The 6,186-nt window shown below is 45.5% G+C and overlaps 1 non-coding gene across 1 annotated transcript; it reads right to left on the bottom strand.

Annotated features, from left to right (window-relative positions):
• Positions 1-5,362: 5,362 nt before the first annotated feature.
• LOC121830638 (small nucleolar RNA U13) lies at positions 5,363-5,466 on the bottom strand. The gene has a single exon (XR_006073855.1). It is a non-coding gene; the product is annotated as a small nucleolar RNA U13 (small nucleolar RNA).
• Positions 5,467-6,186: the final 720 nt, after the last annotated feature.

Below are 6,186 nucleotides of genomic sequence, written 5' to 3'. Positions count from 1 at the left end.
TTTCTTTTTACATCATTCTATAACAATTTAATCTTTCCCCAGACAGATGAATACTTGGGACCAAGCATGGGAAAAGGTCAGATCCACTGAAAGGCATGAGAAAAGCACATTAATCACTTTTCCAAATATTGCTCTCATTATAATAATAACATTAAAAACAAAATAATTACATAAGAATTGGAGTATGACAAGGGAAATCACATATGATGCCCAGCTAAATACTGATTTCTTTCTTCCTGTTTTACAGTGTTTGAATGTAGGGCCTTGTGTATGCTAGATAAGCTCTCTACCACCGAGCCCGGCTTCCAGTTTTGAAGAAGGAACCAAGTCTCTTGCCATTATGTCCTCAGCTAGGCTTCTGCTTATAAGAGGTTCTCAAACTATGCAGCAGAGAGAAATATTAGAATGTTGAGAGGCCTCTAGAACTACTGGGGGGTGGTCTCTGCTCAGTGAGGAACTTTTCTGGCCACATAGAATCACTCAAGTTTCTTACCCTGGGTAGGTGACCCTATCTAACCGTGATCTTTTCTGTGGTAGTTAACAGAGCAGCATCCTCTGGCTAACGCGAGCTATTCCCAAGGGAGATCTCTTACTCGGTTCTGATCTGTTAAATGTTGAATTGACAAAGCTGGGGGATGGTGGACAAATGCCCTCCCACGGTACACACCTGGGCAGCCAGGCATCCCCAGGACCAGTCTACTGTTCTCTGAATCCGGGTGCTCTGGTCAGAAAAAGCTCAGAAAACAGCTTTGGTGGAGGATCTGGTCGATGAGCGGGAAGTATAAACCACAGGCAAGAGCTGGTGGGGACGAGCATGAAACAGCAGCGGCTGGGGGTCGAGTGGCAGGGTTAGCAACCGGTCTGTGGAAATTTTGAATACGTGTGATGCAAAGGAGAGACAAGAGAGTGGGCTGGCCCCAGCTCTGCACCTGACAAGCTGTGTGACCTTGGACAAGTCATCAGCCAGCTCTGGAATCCAATTCTTTCTCTAGAAAGTGATGGAGGAACCAGGGCCCTTGGAGGCTGGGGTGTTTACTCCCTCTAGGGTGGGTAAAAGCAAAGCTACCAAGTAGACTCAGTGCTTGGCTGCTAGACCAGTTGTGCCAGTGGATATGATCTTTTTCCTTACAGAGCGAGCATGGCTGTCATTATTGATGTAGCAGGTGGGTGTTTGGTCCTGAGACCTCTGGCGAATACCAGGAATTTTATAGATAGTAGAACCTTTTGTGGGAGGTACATTAACAGCTGGCACCAGAGCGATGTACCTGGGGCTAGCAGAGATTCATGGTCTGGGTTCAGTTCTGGAGGAACTGAGGAGAACTTATTTTTATTTTTCAAATGTTTTCTTTTTCTTTTTAAATTGTATGTATATGTCTCTGTCTGAGTATGGGTTTGTGCACATGAGTACAGAGCCTGCAGAGGCCAGAAGAGGATGCTGGATCACCTGGGACTGGAGTTTCAGGCAGTTGTGATCTACCTAAAGTGGGTCCTAGGAATCCAACTCAGGTCCTCTGTAAGATCCCTTAGCCACTGAGCCACCTCTCCAGCCTCTCCATGCAGGATGCTAATTGACCCTCAAAGATGCACACTCTGCTTCCATGTTAGAAGTACTGTGAGATTGGAGCTGTCTAGCCAAATGCCCAAACGCTCCAAGTTCTCCCTAGCTGGGTTCAAAAGACTAGGTCTGGCTAAAACAGTGTAAGCAGAAATTCGGGCTGTGTCATTTCTGAGCTGGAGATGAATTTCAGCCATGCCTTCCTCTCCAGGAGCCTTGGAAACCATGTGATACTGGTCAGGACACTGTGGCAAGATAGAAGGAACCTGGACCCCTGAGCCACTGCTGGAGGGAACAGCTTGGACAGCTTGGGAATGTTACTTTTGGATCTTACACAAACGAGAAATATAGTTTTATTTTAACCCCAATCAAATTATGGGGTATCGTCATAACAACTTATCTAGGATAACTATCCGAGTAACTTTAAAAAAAAAAAAAAAAAAGATTTATTTATTATGTATACAGTGTTGTGCTTGCAAGTGTCCTTGCAGGCCAGAAGAGGGCACCAGATCTCATTACAGATGGTTGTGAGCCACCATGTGGGAGTTGGGAATTGAACTCAGGATCTCTGGAAGAGTAGTCAGTGCCCTTAACCTCTGAGCCATCTCTCCAGCACCTGTACTTGTAACTTTCAATGGCTCAAAGCAGAAGCTCTGCTATTGGAAGATGACTGGGAATGTAATGATGAGTCCACTGATCAATCAGGATGATACCTTAAAACCTTTTTAAAATGTTTTCTTTCTTTAACAAGTTTTAAATGATTTATATATTCTTATTTTATGTGAACTGCTTTGGCCTGCATGTATGTCTGTGTGAGGGTGTCAGACCCCCTGGAACTGGAGTTGCAGGCAGTTGTGAGCTAGGTGGTACTAGGAATTGAACCCTCATCCTCTGGAAGAACATCCAGTGCTCTTAAGACTGGGCCATCTCTCCAGCTCCCTGATATCTTACAATCTTTATGGGATTCTAGACCTTCATTTTAACTTTGGTGATACAATGTCTAGGTGACAGAGTCCAGTCTTGTGGGGCTTATGTGCCAGTCGACAGAGGCAAGCTGTCAGGCTTGTGTGTGCAACATCAAACCAGAATGTGCTTTCAGTTTCTAGTGCCTGCTTGATGTCTGCTCAGGATGGCAATCTGTTCCTGTAGGGGAAATATGGGCAGGCCCCATGGCTGTCCTTCCCATTTGGACACAGATGATGGACAACTCTTTGGTCACTTTAAATTGGTGAAAGAGCCTCAGTTTAAAAACTGAAATCAGGGCTGGAGAGGTGGCTCAGTGGTTAAGAGCACTGGCTGCTCTTCCAGAGGTCCTGAGTTCAATTCCCAGCACCCACATGGTGGCTCACAATTGTCTGTAATGAGATCTGGTGTTCTCTTCTGACCTGCAAGCAGAACACTATATACATAATAAATAAATCTTTTTAAAAAATGAAATGAGGAGCCGGGCGGTGGTGGTGGTGCACGCCTTTAATCCCAGCACTCGGGAGGCAGAGGCAGGCTGATCTCTGTGAGTTCGAGGCCAGCCTGGGCTACCAAGTGAGTCCCAGGAAAGGCACAAAGCTACACAGAGAAACCCTGTCTCGAAAAACCAAAAAAAAAAAAAAAAAAGAGGGGCTGGAGAGATGGCTCAGTGGTTAAGAATGTGTACTGCTCTTCCAGAAGACTAGAGCTTGGGTTCTAGCATTCCTCAATTTACTCATAACAGTCTATAACACCAGCTCCTAGGGATCTGATGCCCCCTCCTGGTCTCCATGGGCATTTACACACACACACATACACACACATGTGTGTAAAAAATAAAGATTAAAAAACCAAATGACTGGTGAAAGGCAATAATTTGATGCCTCAGTTTGGGGCTGGGGGGTGTAGCCTAGTTGGGAGAGTACCTGCCTAGCATTCAGAAAGCCCTGGATTCAATCCCCAATCCTGCATACCAATCAAGTACTCTGATGCACACCTGTAACCCCAGGACTCGGCAAGTGGAGGCAGAAGAATCAGCAATTCAAGGACATTTCTGGCTATACAGTGAGTTAAAGGCCAGCCTAGCATAACCTGGGACCCTGTATCAAAAATCTGAAGCATGAAATAAAATAAAGAGAAAGGAATTTTTTATATAACTCATGCTGATTGCACTGCAGGAACTCTGGAAAGGATTATTCATTTTAAAAAGATCAATTCTATCCAGAGGTTGAGTCAGCACCTTTGAATTATGGTCTCTAGTAGATCACCTTCCGATTCTTGGAACATGGATATAGCCAGCTTCTGCTTTCTCTTATTTACCTCCTTATTTGCCCCTCTTCCTGGCTGGTATTTTACTTCCTATAGAGGATGGAGAGTATATGTGTGTGGAAAGTGGCAAGGGAACGTCCTGTTCTTAGCAGGCTGAGAGGTTTTGTGTCTGGGGCCTGCAGATGGTCCAGGCTGAGCCTCTCTACATGCTCCTGTTGAGTGATGCTTGTGCTTCCTCAGCTTCTAGGAAGAACAGGTCTTAGCTGGGTCGTTGTATCTCTAGGAATCCGGAACCCAAAAATCCTTTTCTGATTTTTCTTGCATGGCTCAGGGTATAGTTTGTATCTTTGGCAACATTTATATGTTGGAAATTTGATCTCCAATTCTGCAGATGTGAGAGGTGGAGCTCCAGGGAGGTTTTAGGTGTTAGCTCTGCCCCATAACAAGATTAGTGCTGCTAGGAGATGGACTTGTGGGAACAGGCCCTCTCTAGCTTGTTCTTCTGCTATGTGGAAAATGGCCTTTCCCCTCTTCTCCCTCCGACATTCAGGATGTCACTTGGGTAGTAGGAACTGGATGCTCATGAGATACCCAAACCTGCTGGCACTTCAATCTTTGGCTTCCCAGCTTCCACCACACTGAGACCAAGAGTTCTGTTCTCTATCGATTTCTCAGTCTCAAGTATTCAGATCTAATGGCTTCAAAATGGACTGAGACAGTCTCCATGGGTCCATAGCAAATGCTCAAACATCTCTTGGCACAGCAGGCCTTGTAGCTGCAGGCAGAGCCCAGGACAGTACCTGCTCTGCTGTTTCCCCAGGATACCCACCTTAGTCTTCTCAGGCAGGACTCAAATACAGTCTCATATCTGATGCACATCTCCCATCCCACTAACCGTGGAAAGCAGATTGCAAGGTCTCTAAATGGCCCTGTCTCTGCAATACCCACATGCCTCTCAGGACAGCAACAATTCCTTTCGGGGAAATCCTCCGTAAACCCCCCCTTTGTTTCCCTGAAGGCACCATGAATCGGGGAAGGATTCGTGACCACTCCCTTTGTAGATTTTTATAGGTGGTTACCTGGCCTCAATAGTTCACATTTATTTCTTCAGTGTTTAGCTAAGGGACTTCCACTCTAACATCCCATTACGTGGGGAAGCAAACGCATTAAGAAGAATGTAATTTCAGACAGTAATAAACTCCATGAAGAAATGGGAACAAGGTGATGTGATGTAGGGCAGCCTGGGGGAAGAAGAGCTCATTCATAACATGTCACAGGGAAGTCATCTATCTCCCATCAGGCACTGGGCATGAAGCCACTTCCACAGGATGTGGAGAGGATAAAGCATTCTGTGCAGCTGGAAAGGTAAGTACAGAGTTGTGGGTAAAAACAGGTTTGGGATGGGCTGTGCTGGAGAGCCTCTGAGAGGTAGCCAGGCAGCCATCAGGAGGGGCCTAGGGTGTGGTGAGGGTTTGGGCCTTTATGTTCTCTGCAAGAATAAGAGTCTGTTGAGGGGGAGGGTTAAGCCCAGACTGACTGGATCTGACTTATATTTTATTTCTTTCCTTTTTAACATGTCAGACAAGTAATGCCCTGCTGTTGTAACACAGTTTGAGAGAAGCCTATCCTCACAGTGACCTGAAAACTCAATCACCACATTTATGAATCACAAGGAGGATCTCAGTTTATATTTCCAAGAGAACAATGGACATGAACACACAGGAGGAGGAGGAGGGGGAGGAGGAGGAGGAGGAGGAGGAGGAGGAGGAGGAGGAGGAGGAGGAGGAGGGCTGTTACAGAGTAAAAGAGCCTGGGGCGGGGGACCAAGCCCTGAGTCCCATCTCATTGACATCCTTTCCAAAGCATCTTTGGAATGAACCCAGGAACTCTGAATGGAGGTCAGTATTCAATAATGTTATCATTTATTTTGTTAGGTGCAATGATACCATGATTTTTAGGTTAAAGCCTGTAGAAGCTGAAGAATGGATTTATATGAGTGATGTGTTATTATGCCTGAGATTTTCTTTGACATATTCTACAAAAAGAAAACACAAGTAATTGAGGTTTCAGATTCTCCCTAATACATATCTGAGGGCCATTTTCCTTCTTAAATTTTCTTTTCTTGTGTGTGTGTGTGTGTGTGTGTGTGTGTGTGTGTGTGTGAGAGAGAGAGAGAGAGAGAGAGAGAGAGAGACAGAGACAGAGACAGAGAGAGAGAGACAGAGACAGAGAGAGAGAGAGAGAGAGTGAGTGAGTGAGTGAGTTGTGTTGTATGTATGGGGATGATATGTGCTCATGAATGCAGTACTCTGGAGTCCAGAATCAAGTATCAGATCCACTAGAGCTGGAGTTACAGGCAGTTGTGAGCTGCCAGATGTTTGTGCCGGGACTGAACTCAA

The sequence above is a fragment of the Peromyscus maniculatus genome, chromosome 6 (genome assembly GCF_049852395.1).
Source record: "Peromyscus maniculatus bairdii isolate BWxNUB_F1_BW_parent chromosome 6, HU_Pman_BW_mat_3.1, whole genome shotgun sequence".
Taxonomy (NCBI): Eukaryota; Metazoa; Chordata; class Mammalia; order Rodentia; family Cricetidae; genus Peromyscus; species Peromyscus maniculatus.
This window is presented reverse-complemented; position numbering and strand designations above follow the sequence as displayed.